General features: G+C 42.6%; 1 long non-coding RNA gene across 1 annotated transcript; it reads left to right on the top strand.

The window, feature by feature from the left end:
- The first annotated feature begins 3,115 nt into the window (after positions 1 to 3,115).
- On the top strand, positions 3,116 to 8,287 carry LOC133925882 (uncharacterized). The gene is made up of 3 exons (XR_009911030.1): positions 3,116 to 3,462; positions 3,790 to 3,889; positions 7,649 to 8,287. It is a non-coding gene; the product is annotated as an uncharacterized LOC133925882 (long non-coding RNA).
- Positions 8,288 to 16,701: the final 8,414 nt, after the last annotated feature.

Genomic DNA, 16,701 nt, shown 5'->3' on the forward strand with positions numbered 1-16,701 from the left:
TCAAATGTCCCGTTCCACTTGAGGGCTTTGCAGATAATTCATGTTTGCAAATATAACACCTAACATACCTGACACTTACCCATCTTCCTCTCTGTAGAACCTTTCAAAGTCATGCTAAACTTCAGAAGTACCGGCTCTTGATCTTTTAGAGCCAGTGCTTGCTGATACGTGTGCACTTGTAGAGCCTGATGATGGAGGTGCTGCGGCATCACCTGCATGTGAACCAACCGGAGGTTCACCATCGGGTCTATTATCACTTGCAGCACTGGTATCAAAGGGGCCGTAATTCCCTGTGAGTTCTTAGAGAGAAAAAATCATGACGATGGATATATTATGATTATGATCATCGGCATCCATGATCAATGTCGAATGGCAGTAAGAAAATGCAAATATTCAGAGTTAGAAATAATCAATTAATAAAACTAATAATAAAACACAAATGGACAACAATGAAAAAAATCACCAGGATTTCTTCAACGTCAAGGCAGTAGGATGACGGTTTTGGAATTACTCAGATTTTTTGCAATAATTCAAACTAATTTTACCAAATTATCGTTAATTCTCAAGAACTTTGAGATAAAAATGAGAGGAGGAAACAAGACCGTAAATAGTGTTGCTGGTGTGCAATGGAAGGGCAAGGTGATCCTCTATTTATAGGTGAAAAATAGTGATTTTTACAAAAAAATTCAAATTTTTTTGGAGCTCAAACGGTCACAAAACGACTACAAAATTCAAAAATACCAGGTTAACAAGTTAAACGGATCGTTCCAGGTCTATTTAACTCGTTAAATCCGGGTGCTCCCACGTACCGTCCGTGCCCCCACGTGCCTCTGCATGCCAGGCCCACGCACAACGGCTACAGCCGACCTAGGCATGCCCGTTGGGCCATGCCGCGCCGGGCCGGCAGTGTCGCTTGGGCCGTGCCGCGCGTGTGCCGCTTATACCGACCGTGCCACCTGGGCCGGCCATGCCTCCTAGGCCTGCCGTGCCACCTGGGCCGGCTGTAGCTGTACCGGGCCGCTTGGGGCGATGCGTGCTCAGGCTAGTTCGGGCCGTGCTTGTGCCTGCCTGGGTTGGGCCATGCTCATGCCAGCCCGTCGTGCCACGCGCTCAGCCTAGACACGACCCTGGACCTCGTACCGTGCCAGTCTGACCCGTTTAACCTCGGGCCGGGTCGTACTTATAGTATCGTACTTTGGGCCGACCCAGTAAGCACGATCTATTTATACATCTTTATACTGGGGTTTTAAAATATCTCTCTGCTCATTTTTTTTATTAGCATGATAATAAGATAAATTGACTTCCTTGTATGCTTCAGATCTGATCAATAACAACAATCTCCCCCTCCAGTAAACCCCAATCTCTCTCACACACACGTACCCGGAAATGGAAAACAGGTCCATGAGCAAAACTTACACCCGCAGGTCCAGAATCAACCGCCCAGACATGCAAACGGCAGCGGAATTAACGAGAGATTCTCGTGGGTTTCACCGCGCGCGCAGCAGCCACAAGCTAGTTTTCAGCGGGCCTGTCCGTCTTGGTCACAAGGTAGCCGCCGGAGCCATCCCTTTCACGTCCACGCGCGGGGACAGGGGCCACTTCTCATAAATGGAACCGCTGTACAAAAAAAACCGTCTGGCGGACCGGTGACACGTGATGGCGAGAGAGAGGACAAGGACGTCTCGAGACGTAGGCAGATAATGTTTCCTCAAATGACTGTAGGGACTAAGTACAGTTGCAAGATGGGTGCATGGGCCACCGGATGAAAAGTCCCTTCTGCCATTCATTAGCTAAATTCAAAGAAGAAAATTACTTTTCCGAAAACATATTCAGAAAAAGAAATTTCAGGTGACTTTGACGGTATCCACACAGAGCTTTGGTCTCTTTTTTTTTTATCGTTTTTCAGCTGAGCACCCGAGGCAACAATAAGAACTAGAAAATTTAGGACTAAAGGAGTTCAGTGGCACTACAACCTGCAATTTAAATGTCACCATTAATTTGCTCCCTCTCACACTCTCTAAAAGGATCACCAACAATATAGATAACTATAATCTATACTAGCCATACATATGACTAATAGATAATACTAACAACAAACTATTTTTAAAATTATATAGGCCCACGTTCAATAGACTACAAGATCAATTTATTAAATGAGTAACGCTATCTACTTAGTTAATAATCTAACTTGTATCCCTTATAATTACTCTTTTCTCCATAGATAGCGTTGCAACTAGTTGATATGTGTTGTCCGGCATGCCCTTATAAACCTTTGGGTAAGGTAAGGGTATTAATGTACAAATGACCACGTGAGTGAAGAGCCAAAAGAAAATTCAATTTGGAGTTTGATGCATTTACCTTTATTCGATTTTATGGATTTTTCCAGAAAAAAATATCCTCATTTAGTTTTCTTCCATCCATCTTCAAATCCAATTAAACAAATCGTGCTTCAAAGATATTTTACCCCATAATGTCTCAGCAAAATATTGCGAATCTTGTACAAATTTTTTGAAGCTTCACATACTTTTAACTTACTTTTTTCTCTCCTTGAGTTAATTAAAATAAAAAATCTACATCTAACGACAACCTTTTCTTGGGCCTAAACTGATCTCTTCAGGGCTAGCTCATCTTCTTCCTGGCCCAGGTCCCTGAAAGGGGCCAAGTTGCCTCCAGACTTGTACCGTTTTCAGCTTTCTAGTTTTTTTTAAATAATTACAATACAACTTCCGGTCTCTGTACCAATATGACGTCAAGACATCAAGAATCAATATATAGCTATTTTATAAATATGAGCACACATATCAAGTATAAAACTTAATCTTAGATAGACATGTGCTACCAGAAGAACCCTAATCAACTACTATCACTTGAATTAATTCATTCCTCTAAACGAAACCGAGTCACTGGCCAATCTCCTTGGGACCGGACAAACCACAGCCAGGTGGTGCTCACAAGTCTAATAGGATGTCAAACACAATGTTGCACAACCGCTGTCAAATGTGCTGAGGAAATCAAGACCCAGATATCCCTAAAAAAAAAAATCCAAACCCAGATATTCTATCATGTGCTATGTAAGGGGCCGTTTGGCAGGATTCTCAAGCCCGAAACGGGAGAATCGCTCGATCAGAGCTCGAGAAGCATTTCTATTTGCACTGAGCAAGAAAAATGCCTGAAAGGCCATTTCGTAGGAAAATCGCTCCATCCCCAACCCACAAAGGAGGCCAAGCCTGTACGTTTCCTCGCCTCCCTCTGTGACTCTAGTCGAGACTCATGCATGCCCTGGGCTAGGAATGCACTTGCTGCCCTCCCTGGCACCCGCTCACCGGTGCTCCGACGGCGCTAGGCCTGCTCCGGCAACAGATCCTGAGGACTCTCTTTATCCGCAACCGGATCTCCTCATCCCATGGCAGCAATTGTAAAAGGAGGCGACACAGTGGCTCGTCTCCATCCTCTCCGAGCAAGGTTGGTTCTGCTACAACTCCGTTTCTTCTGGTGTATGATTAAATGATTTGAACTACGATAATAATGAGCCGATTCGTCTGGTATGTGCATGTCCATTTTTTTGCTTAATATATGTGTACTATGATAGTTGTGGATGGCCAGCCTATTTTTTTTCGTGATGTATGCGACTGTGCTATGATTTGTGCACGAACCTATAGTATTTGTTACAGGAACTTGTTATGAATTTGATGTATGTCAGTTACCATGTGTGTTGTTATAGTCTTTAGCTTTTAATGTACTTATTATTCTCTAGATGTCCAGATTACATGCATGCATGGTATATTGCAGCAACAGATAGAAGGGGTGAAGGAGGAGAAGAAGAGAGAGATGAGTTGGATGGAGAGAGAGAGAGTGCTCTCCTAACAATTTGAGCCTGCGTCCGCTACGGGTACATTGCTCCGTTCAACCAGCACTCTCTTTTTTAAAATCAGAATTCAACAAGCTAACCAAACGACGATTTCATAAGTAATTCTAGAGAAAAGTTTCGTGGGTGAAACCAAATCTAAAACTTTTCTTAGAGAATCCCGAACAGAGCAAGATGACAACCGATTATTTACATGGCATGCCTATCTTGATTGCACTCGTATCTAATTAACAGAACCTAGTCCACTCCACTCATTCATTGCAAATTTGAAATCTCAATACATAGCTTTAAAATTTTACCTAGCAACCATAAAACAACGTATCCATTTGAGAACATAAACAAGTTCATTAAAAGACATATTTGAGGATTTGCCACTTTAAAGAGTAGGTTTTCCTTATTTGCCATAGTAAACATGGTTCTTGACTGGGTTATGTGGATTTATACCACTGCAACTTGGCCTATTCAGAAGAATGACACTCAAATTTTGAAACTTTGAAGAATGCCACAGTAACTTTGCAATACACTGAAAAATGCCATATTGGCCATTTTAAAACGTTTTGGCTTGAATACCAGTGCGTATATCCATTCATACACGAATACGGACGATATTGCCCCTCACTATTTCTCTTATCCCTTTCGACCGGCACAGCTCAGTCTCAGTCTACATAGCCATCCTCCTCTTCTCCCCTCGAGCATCGCGTTCTCTCCAGTTCTGATAGCTCACTCACCCCCTCTCTCCAGCTCCTCACCCACCTCTGCAACCTCGGGTTCTCCCGCACCAACCTAGCCGCCGAGAAGCCCCCTTGTTCTATTTCGTGCGGCCCAACTGCCACCGCCTCCGCTCTACTCTTTTCGCTTGCAAGTTGTGGCGTGCCTCTTCCAATGTCCCGTTCCATTTGAGGGCTTTGCAGATAATTCATATTTGCAAATATAACACATAACATACCTGACACTTACCCATCTTCCTCTCTGTAGAACCTTTCAAAGTCATGCTAAACTTCAGAAGTACCGGCTCTTGATCTTTTAGAGCCAGTGCTTGCTGATACGTGTCCACTTGTAGAGACTGATGATAGAGGTGCTGCTACATCACCTGCATGTGAACCAACCAGAGGTTCACCATTGGGTCCATCATCACCTGCAGCACTGATATCAAAGGGGCTGTAATTCCCTATGAGTTCTTAGAGAGAAAAAAATCATGATTGATGGATGTATGATGATTATGATCATCAGCATCCATGATCAATGTCGAATGGCACTAAAAAAATGCAAAAATTCAGAGTTAGAAATAATCAATTAATAAAACTAATAATAAAACACGAATGGACAATAATGCAAAAAATCACCAAGATTTCTTCAACGTCAAGATAGCAGGATGACGGTTGTAGAATTGCTCGGATTTTTGGCAATAATTCAAACTAATTTTACCAAATTATCGCTAATTCTCAAGAAATTTGAGATAAAAATGAGAGGACTAAACAAGAGAGCAAATGGTGTTGCTAGTGTGCAATAGAAGGGCAAGGTGATCCTCTATTTATAGGTGAAAAATAGTAATTTTTGTAATTTTTTTTGAATTTTTGAAGCTCAAACGGTCACAAAACGGCTATAAAATTCAAAAATATCAGGTTAATAGGTTAAACGGACCGTTCCAGGCCTATTTAACTTGTTAAACCCACGTGCCCCTGCGTACTGTCCGTGCCCTCAGGTGCCTCTACGTGCCAGGCCCACGCATAATGGCTATAGCCGACCCAGGCGTGCCCGTTGGGCTGTGCTGCGCCGGGCCAGCTCTGTCGCTTGGGCCGTGTCGCGTGTGTGCCGCCTATGCCGACCGTGCCACTTGGGCCGGCCATGCCTCCTGGGCCTACAGTGCCGCCTGGGCCAGCTATAGCCGCACCGGGCCGCCTGGGGCGACGCGTGCCCAAGCCAGTTAGGGCCATGTTTGTGCCTGTCTAGGCTAGGCCGTGCCCGTGCTGACCTGTCGTGCCACGCGCTCGGTCCAGACACGGCCTAGGACCTCATATCGTGCCGGCCTAACCCGTCTAACCACGAGCCAGGCCATACCTATAGTATCGTACTTTAGACCGATCCAGTAAACACGACTCATATAGATATCTTTACAACGGAGTTTCAAGATATCTCTCTGCTCAATTTTTTTTATTAACATGATAATAGAATAAATTGGCTTCCTTGTATGCTTCAGATCTGATCGATAAACAACAATCCCCCCCTCCAGTAAACCCAAATCTCTGTCACACACGTACCCGGAAATGGAAAACAGTCCATGAGCAAAACTTACACCCGCAGGTCAAGAATCAACCGCCCAGACATGCAAACGGCAGCGGAATTAACGAGAGATTCTCGTGGGTTTCACGCGCGCGCAGCAGCCACAAGCTAGTTTTCAGTGGGCCTGTCCGTCTTGGTCACAAGATAGGCGCCGGACCCATCCCTTTCACGTCCACGCGCGGGGAAAAGGGCCACTTCTCATAAATGGAACCGCTGTACAAAAAAACCGTGTGGCGGACCGGTGACACGTGATGGCGAGAGGACAGGGACGTCTCGAGACGTAGGCAGATAATAATGTTTCCTCTTGTAGGGACTAAGTACTGTTGCAAGATGGATGCATGGGCCACCCGATGAAAAGTCCCTTTTGCCATTCATTAGATAAATTCAAAAAAGAAAATTACTTTTCCGAAAACATATTCAGAAAAAGAAATTTCAGGTGACTTTGACGGTATCCACACAGAGCTTTGGTCTCTTTTTTTTTTTTCGTTTTTCAGCTGAGCACCCGAGGCAACAATAAGAACTAGAAAATTTAGGACTAAAGGAGTTCAGTGGCACTACAACCTACAATTTAAATGTCACCATTAATTTGCTCCCTCTCACGCCCTCTAAAAGGATCACCAACAATATAACGTGAAAAATAAATAAAGAAAAAACGAATAAAAAAGACATAATTTAGTGACGAATTATCACAGTACCCGTCACTATCGTCTCTGGTCAGAACCGGGTGTATACCCATCACTTATAATACAGAATAGGTGACGAGTAATAATATTACCTGTCACCTATAATATAAGTGACAGATAACGATTAAAATTGTCACCTATAACCTGGTCATAAGTGATGGTTTTGCCAGCATCAGTCATAAATGACGGGTGACAATTAAAACCGTCACCTATAATCTGATCATAAGTGATAGTTCTGCCGGCACCAGTCATAAGTGACGGGTTGTACCATGACCCGTCACTTATGACATGGCATAGGTGACGGGTCTCCCTGATCCAGTAATAAGTGACGGGTCGTAATATGACTCGTCACTTATGAGTAGTAATAAGTGACGGGTTATATTATCACCCGTCACTTATTACTTACATCTGTTATATAAAACTAGCTGCCAGCCACTATGCGTGCTAAATAGTAGTCAATAGTTCCGCACGATAGTTGTGGCGATTTTCTTCGGTTCTACTAGAGACTCTCTAATATTTTGTTAATTTGAAGTTTGAATTGGTGCTAGGTCTTTGAAGGTTTGTATTTCCCCCTTTCCTTCTCCTCTCATCCCTATTTGGTAGATTTGTTGTGCTGTAAGTTGTAATCGGTCATTTTGCATCTTTATCCAAAATCTTAGTACAAGTGAGTTGTATTAATGTTACATTTGGTACTAGGTTTGGTCGATCTACCACGAGATGCCACAGATCTAGTGTAATTGTTGGAGATTTTAATCACGTGCTTAACCACAAAATTAATGTCACTATTAATGAAGAATAAATGTTTTTACATTAATTGTAGATGACAGACAGAAGTTGGATGTACCTCGAGACCCGGACTTGTATAGAGTACCTGAGCGGGGTGAAGCATTTCATGAGTGCTGCCTTGGCGGATATAAAAGATCGTGGTATAACGGTAACATACCAGAACAGTGGTGTCCGTATAGAAGATTATGATAACGACATGCAGAGGGGCACATACTATGGTAAATAGAGGAGATCTGGGAGCTGAACTACTTGGGATTCAAGGTAGCCCTGTTTCAGTGTCGTTGTGTAAGTGGGGCAAAGGGCGTCACTAATGACAAATATGGGTTCACTAGTGTTGATCTCACACATGTCGGATACAAGTCTAAACCCTTTGTACTCGCTAAAGATGTTCGCCAAGTCTTTTATATGACTGACACAACAAAGAAGAAATTCCATGTGGTTCTCGCTGGGAAAAGACGCATCGTCGGAGTTGCAAACGTCGTTGATGAGGAGGGATTCAATCAATTCGATGAAATCCCCCCTTCTGCTACTGCAGTCGTGCCACGCCTTTCACCGATCGAGGAAACTCCATACATCCGGCCCGACCATAACGAAGGGATCCATGTCAAGAAAGCGCAAAAATGACGAATTTTAATTTCAGTGTGAAATTTGTAATATTAATGTCAAATTTGTAATATTAATGGAAAATTTGACTTTTAAGTTATTTGAATTGTTAATGTTAATGTCAAAATTGAATTTTAAGTTTCACAGTTATTTGAATTTGTAATATTGATGTCAAATTTGAAATTTTAATATTAATTTAAAATTTGAATTTTTACTTCTAATAGGTGACGGGTTATATTAATAATAACCCATCACCTTTTACAGTAAATAAGTGACAGGTGATATTTATAAACCATCACCTATCACTTGTATGTACAGGCCGAGTCGAAGTAAAAGGTGACGGGTGATATTAATAATCCGTCACCTTTTACACACAATAAATGACGGTTGACATTTATCACCCGTCACCTATCACTTACATATACAGACCGAGTAGAAGTAAAAGGTGATGGGTAATATTATAACCCGTCACCTTTTACTTACAATAAGTGACGGGTTATAATTATAGGTGACGGGTAATATTATCACCCGTCACTTATGACTGATAAAAGGTGACAGGCAATATTATCACCCGTCACTGATGACTTTTTTTAATATAACCCTAGCTAGCCCCCGCGCGCTTAGTCTCATTTTGCCTAAGTCTTTTTGCCTGCACACAAAGTTAGGGTTCACTGTCGCCGTCGTCCTCCACCCGCCGCCACGAGCCGTCGCCGTCCACCCGTCGCCATCGTCCCGTCGCCGTCGCCCTGTCGCCACGCGCTGTCGCCCCCCGACCCCGTCACCGTCGCCCCCAACCCCATCGCCGTCGCCCCCCAACCCCGTCGTTGTCGCGTCGTCGCCCCTCTTGGGTATTCCAATGCATTTCCTTTCTTGCCCGTGTTGTACATCCTTTGTCTGTTGCGGACACTACATTTGTTCTTAGCCACTGAGAATACATGTCGAGCACTTAGTGATCATGCCTAGTTCCTAGTCAGCACAATATAACCTTTGGGCATTGGTTTTCTAATCATATGCTATAGAAAATAAATGTAATCTTATTAAAAATACATGTGAAGATGAATGTACCGATATCATTTCCATGTAACAAATCAAAATATTGACATGCACAGTGGTGGTAAAGGATTATAAAGGTTTACTGTGCACTTTCTAAGACGACAAGTAAAAGAGAAGGTAGACTTCAGTTTAAAACAATACAAGGCAACACTTGAGGCATGCATGAGAAATGGATGCTGGTAAGACCAATGCCTGAACGCGGTGTAGTCAAGGTTTTCAACATGGAAGAACAAAAGCAATTGGTATATGACTAAATGCAATCAAAAGTGTTTAGGAAGTAAATCTGACAAATGACTTAGTGTCAACTAAACATAGTTCAGAAAGTATCTGTATATGTCAAGCTCACCTTGCAAAGCATCCATGGCAATAGCAGCTTGTTAAAGCATCAGCGAAAACATGGGTAGAGGCCGATAATCTTGGTATGTTGTCGTTGTACTTCACGCATCAATTCCCCCTTCTCCTTCTCCCTTAGAGAATCATATTGTTATTTCATGAGATAATTAAGGGTTAAAGCGTTTCTTGCATGAATGGTATTGTCCAATAGAGAAAACCCAACTAATCCACCAAAGGACATCTTCGAATTGCTTTTAGGTATATCTTGAAATGGGATATTGGTGGACCGTTAGTATATATGCTATTAGTGTTACTTTTCGGTTACTTATATATGTTAGTTGCGTGATAAGGTTCGTTAGGTATTAGTTGGAGCCAATGGTGAAATTTGGATCATAATCGTTAACCTTGATTCCTTTTCTTTCCTCTAAAAAACTATGGGGAAGAAGAGGACTGTCACCCCTAAAAAACCAAAAGCACAGAGGATGCTAGCACTAGAGGCCGTCCCAGCACAAGATGGGGTGGATAGAAGCCTAAGCCCGCACCCGACGTCCTTCTCCAGTAGCAACGAAAGCTAGTATCACAACTCGAGCCCTAACCCGTCACCAAATCGGGAGAGCTGACGTCGGGCAAGTGACGAAGAATACAATCCCGCTGAAGAGGTATTGATACGAGCGAGTCAATACATTTTATACTTGTTGAATGGAGGAATATTCTTTGTTTATGTCAACTCCCGTTTTTTCTCTCTAGATGGCGGCAACGCAGTCTCCAAGCCAGACAACTGGTAGTGTTGCACGCGCCTGAAAGCCAAGGACACAAACACAGTGGCCGACGAAAAAGGTTACTGTCACAGGAATCGATGCTGATGGGCTGCCTACGGATGAAGAGGCCCTGAAAAGATTTCGGAGGGTTGCACGGCTCATTGCTCGGGAGAGGGTGCTGATAACGACTAAGTTCAATGACCTTAGTGACGAAGTGAAGAGGGACTTGTTCAATAATGTCGTCATGGAATATCTGGAGTACCCTAGAAACATGAGTGAGCATCAAAAGAATGCCGCGGTCAATGCAGCAATGAAAGCGATCGCGAAACTTCATCGAAGCTTTAAGAGCAAGCTTGTGAATTGTTACTTAGCAAAAGGGGCGGCACCCTATGAGAGCTACAAACACCTGAAACCGGAAGATTGGGAAGCTTTTGTGCAGATGAAGAGCTCAGAGCAATTCAAGATGGAGAGTGAGAAGAAGAAGTAGCTTCATGCTAAGAACAAGCATGACCACAGGACAACCGCAGCAGGTTACGCTGGGAAAAGGGCGAAATGGCAGGCAGAGGACGAGAAATTTGCTAGAGAAGGCCGCAAGAATCCTTGGAATCAATTCTCGGGACGATCATGGTCATATTTGCATGCAAGGGGTGAGCTGTTCGATAGCGGGGAAATCACATTCAGAAACAGCGAAACCCAGGTAGTCGCAGAAAAAGTCAACGAAAAGGCAGCCGAAGCCAGCCAAGGTTCTGTCACCGAGGTCAGGGAAAGTGATGTTCTCACAACGGCGCTGGGAAACCCGAAGCACCCAGGTTGAGTGCGAGGTGTATCAAGTTCTTAGGGCTGGAAATATGGCTTTCCCGAAGACATCGGGATGTACAAGAAGAGGAAGAGGTCGGATGGAGTGGATGTGGATGCATTGGCATGGGACATCACCCAGAAAGTTCACTCAAGCATCATGGGGCAGCTTGCAGCGATGGGAATAGAGATTTCCATGCCACAGGATTTTAGCCTTGGAGTTGCAGGGAAGAGTAGCTACGCCTCTAGGGAGGTCGAGCAACAAGTAGCTACTACCGAGACTAAGCTGGATACAATCAACCTGTTAGAAGGGCCCACATCCTGCGGCCCTGTAATCAAGCCTGGTAGATATCACATCGAGGTTGCAAGGGGCCAGGTGCTTCCAGGCGTCTGTATCTTACATACGGTCCCGATACGTGCAGGCTATGCTGTGGTTACAGTGGATATGATACATAGCAATGCCACTGATCACATGTTGGAGGTCCCCCCCCCATGAGGAAGTCATAACTCTCACTGAAGCTCTTCATCAAAGGATCCAGTGGAAGAGAGACGACATCGTGGTCTCCAGTGCATCCCAGTCTGGACGAGCTCCAAGTGCACCGCCGCCGCGCCGGTCACCTCTTGAGAAGGCAGCTTCACTGCCTTCTCCTCCCCCAGAGAAGCTGGCTTCACTGCATTCTCCTCCGCATCCGACAGCCTCGCTTCTAGACCTAATATCGTCTCCCACAGAGAGCCTAAAAAAGAAGAAGGAAAAGGAGGTCGAGAAGAAAGACTCTAAGAAGCCCCTGCCAGAGATGTCGAAGGCCATTGTACCGGTGAAGTCAAAGTTCATTGTACCGATGAAGAAGTCCACGGACATTGCACCAATGTGGACTCAGGCCAACACGAAATTCAAATATAGGAAGCCCTTGATGACTGTAGTTGAGCTAGCAAGGGCGGGAAAAGCATGTATCAACTGCATAATTATTACGTATAGGCTTGTAGAGACAGCAATAATCACTCCATAGTCGTACAGTACAAACGACGACACTTCTTAAGTGATCAAGACGGCTACTTTATTGTGGGTTTCAATGACTTATATGACCTCTTCAACCTTGATGGCCTGGATGTATCGTTATTATGGGTCTTCACATTGTAAGTCCCATGATACTAGATATTCATTAATTAATACTATTAAGACTTGAATCTAATTGTGTCCTTATCTGTAGACACTTGATGAACACAAGGAAGAACAATGATCCCATCGCATTTCTTGACTATGAGGCCATTACAATATCGGTCATCCAACTTCACCCCGACTACGCTGTGAATCATGTGGCCAGGGCAATGCAACAATACTCAAAAGTGAAGTACCTGATGGGCGCCCACAACACCGGTGGCCATTGGATCTTATTTAACATTTGCCTCGAGTGGGACTCGGTGTTCTACGTTGACTCGTCAAGACCAACATCTGCAAAAGGTAAACTTAGATCGCGTGATTACAGTGTTGTAAAACAACTCCTTGACATGTAAGTTTTGTCTATCTTAGTTCACATATTAAACTTTTCTAACATTCAAAGGCTCCATAATTGATCCCTCTTTATGCAGGGCTTTCGACAAGTACCTTCGAGCACAACCTAACTACGACGCGAAAGCCGATCGTAGGCTGACACACAAGACCGGGTACGCAGTAAGTGCTACCAAATAAAATACCAAATATTCTTTGTTGCTATTTTTTTTTCTCTTTTCATTTAACAGTAAAGTTTCTTTTCAGCAGTGCCACCAACAACCACCGGGCAACACCTATGGATTCAATGTTGTGTGGAACATGCTCCTCACGCTCCGAGCAAAGAATATCAAATCCCCCGATGTAAGTTCAGAACAAGATTACTCATAACTAATTTCGATAATTAGTTATTGGTTACGTGTTAAATTATGCAGCAATACAAGTGTATGTTTCTTGACGTTGGTGCACTCCCGGATATTCGACGCCGAATCGCTGAGTTCATGGTGTCTAACGTTATTAGCCCACAGGGCGAGTTCCACTACAGAAGCTTTAAGTTGTGAAGTCTTAAGTAATTATGAGTTGATCGGAACTTTGTAACATTTGTGATTCTATAATGAATACATTTGAACTTTGTAATATTTGCAATTCTCTGATGAAGCGAGTACTTCTACAAGTGTGTTTGTAGATATGTATTTGGATGCATTGCTATTGTTTGTAGGGAGAAGACGACTACCAACTCCTGGCTATATTCCAGGATGCAGTCAGGAAATAGCTCATTCCTAACGAGCAAGCGAAACATAAGTGACGGGTAAAATATCTACCCGTCACTTATATTCTTTATAAGTGATGGGTAACTAGGTTACCCGTCACTTATGTCCTTCTCCTAGTACATGGGTGAAAGCTATAAGTGACGGGTAACATAGCTACCTGTCACTTATAAATAATCCATAGGTGACGGGTAACCTAGTTACTCATTATTTATTATACATATAAGTGACGGGTGAAGAGCTCACCCGTCACCTATAAATTTCTTCCCAGCACATAGGAGACGATCATAGGTGATGGGTAACAGTTATTACCCGTCACCTTTGTTCATCATTGGTGATGGGTACGGAACCGTCAACAATGACTAGTCATCCGTGATGCGTTCGGAGTGACGGATACAGTACCCGTCACCCATAAATGTTATCATCCGTCACCCATATCCTTTTTCACGTAGTGATACTAGCCGTACATGTGATGAATAGATAATACTAACAACAAACTATTTATAAAATTATATAGGCCCATATTCAATAGACTGCAAAATCAATATATTAAATGAGTAACGCTATCTACTCGTTAATAGTCTAACTTATATCCCTAATAATTACTCTTTTCTCCATAGATAGCGTTGTAGCTGGTTGATATGTGTTGTTGGACATGCCCTTATAACCTTTGGGGTAAGGTAAGGGTATTAATGTACAAATGACCACGTGAGTGAAGAGAAAAAAAAATCAATTTGGAGTCTGATGCATTTATCTTTATTCGATTTTATGGATTTTTCCAGAAAAAAATATATCCTCATTTAGTTTTCTTCCATCCATCTTGAAATCTAATTAAACAAATCGTGCTTCAAAGATATTTTACCCCATAATGTCTCAGCGAAACATTTCGAATTTTGTACAATTTTTTTGAAGCTTCACATACTTTTAACTTACGTTTTTCTCTCCTTGAGTTAATTAAAATAAAAAATCTACATATAACGACAACCTTTTCTTGGGCCGAAACTGATCTCTTCTGGGCTAGCTAATCTTCTTCCTGGCCCAGGTCCATGAAAGGGGCCAAGTTGCCTCCAGAGTTGTACCGTTTTCAGCTTTCTAGTTTTTTTTTTTAAAATAAATACAATACAACTTTCGGTCTAAGTAACAACAGGAGGTCGAGACATCAAAAATCGATATATAGCAATTTTATAAATATAAGCACCTATATCAAGTATAAAACTTGAACTTAGTAGACATGTGCTACCAGAAGAACCCTAACCAACTAAACTTTGCTCGGTTCACTTTAATATTCTACATAAACTAATATCACTTGAATTAAATGATTTGAACTACGATAATGAGCCGATTCGTCTGGTATGTGCATGTCCATTTTGTTGCTTAATATATGCGTACTATGATAGTTGTGTATGGCCGGCCTATTTTTTTTTCATGATGTATGCGACTGTGCTATGATTTGTGCACGAACCTACAGTATTTGTTAGCAGGAACTTGTTATGAATTTGATGTATGTCAGTTATAATGTGATGTGCGTTGTTATAGTCTTTAGCTTTTAATGTACTTATTATTCTCTAGATGTCAAGATTACATGCATACATGGTATATTGCAGCAACGGATAGAAGGGGTAAAGGAGGAGAAGGAGAGAGAGACGAGTTGGATTGGGAGAAAGAGAGAGTGCTCTCCTAACAATTTGAGCCTGTGTCCGCTACGGGTATATTGCTCTGTTCAACCAGCATTCTCTTTTCAGACGTAGCCTTTTCACACATAGACTTTCTAGACCTAAACTTTTCAGAAGTAACCTTCTCAGCACTAGTATTTTAAGACGTACTCTTCTCAGATGTAGGTTTTTTAGAAGTAGTCTTCTCAGATGTAGGCTTTTTAGTTTTTAGAAATAGCACTTTCAGTTGATATGACTACATCTTCCTGTACAATCAACTGCTTTACAGTTCTAATTTCTGTGGACTTAGTCCATGAGCTAGGACGAATCTATTGTATAAATAAATGATCTCCTGTCCACATGTAGAGCCACACCAGTAGCCTCAACCTCTAAACCTCGGACGAAAATGGTGTCCAATTCATTCCTCAAGAAATACATGTCAGCTACTATGCCTAATGAGGTCGAAGTGTCCATATGCTGGTGTGGAGATATTTGTAGGGTGATGAAGTTCTCTGAGTTCTCCTACACCTACGGAAGGAGGTTCTTCATGTGCTGCAACTATGAGTACAATCTACCCTAGGAAAGCACCAATGTTAGTTCCCACCGCTAAGTAATAACTTTTGGCCAAATTACTCTAGAAACAACAAAGATTTGTCACTTAACATTCCATTCCTTATTGCAGTCGCCACCACTACTATATGACTTCTTACAGTGGCTAGATAGTGAGTAGTCTGAAGTGGATGTATTCTTCCTTCACACTGAGCACCGCGTCCCTTGGAGATACTTCCATGAGATGGAAGCTGATAAGAGGAGAGAGGCTACACGCAAGCGTATTCAGGAGGATAAGCAGAAGAGGAGGGAGGAGCATATATAACTGCATAATGGCAGAGGCCCGTGAGGCAAAGAGGGAGAGGAAGAGCGAGAGGGCACGTCGGGCGCATGAGACATGACTGCAAGCGGCGAGGAAGGAAAATTATCCATGTTGCACTCAGTAGACCAAATGTTGTAATCTTATTGTTCACACATCCCCTAAAGTATGTTAGGTTTATACGCGATGCTAATTTAGGTTATAATGATTGTATTCTGTACATACCAATATTCATGTTCAACTATCTGTTTCTATCAAATTCAGATATCCAAAATATTGCACAAATATCTAATGGCACTGGACGATTTGACAAAAAAAATTACCTATTATGCGACAAATCATATTAATTCGGCCAAAGCAACATGTCGTCTGTTCCTCGGGCGAGACAAAGATGTTGCCCATTCACCGGGCGAGACAAATGTGTTGCCCATTCAGAGGATGATAACTTTATCTCGACAGGTGAACATGCGACATGTTGCTTTATCTAGTTTTTTTAATACCATGACCACCGGGGTTCACATGATCTCTCTCATTCATCAGGTGATATCTTGTTCTCACCTAATAAACAGACGATGTAGTATATCCCTACCATTTCTTGAAATGGATGTGCAGTCTTGCAAATATTAAAAAATATATACATAAAACTAATTCCAACAAGGTGCACTTCGGCATGAGGCCGGAAGACACGCCCACGCATCACCCTTTAGCTTTGAGGCCTTTTTTATTTCATATTTTGAAAATTAAAAATTATAAAAGCAGGCATCCGTTTGAA

Source organism: Phragmites australis, chromosome 8 (genome assembly GCF_958298935.1).
Source record: "Phragmites australis chromosome 8, lpPhrAust1.1, whole genome shotgun sequence".
NCBI lineage: Eukaryota > Viridiplantae > Streptophyta > Magnoliopsida > Poales > Poaceae > Phragmites > Phragmites australis.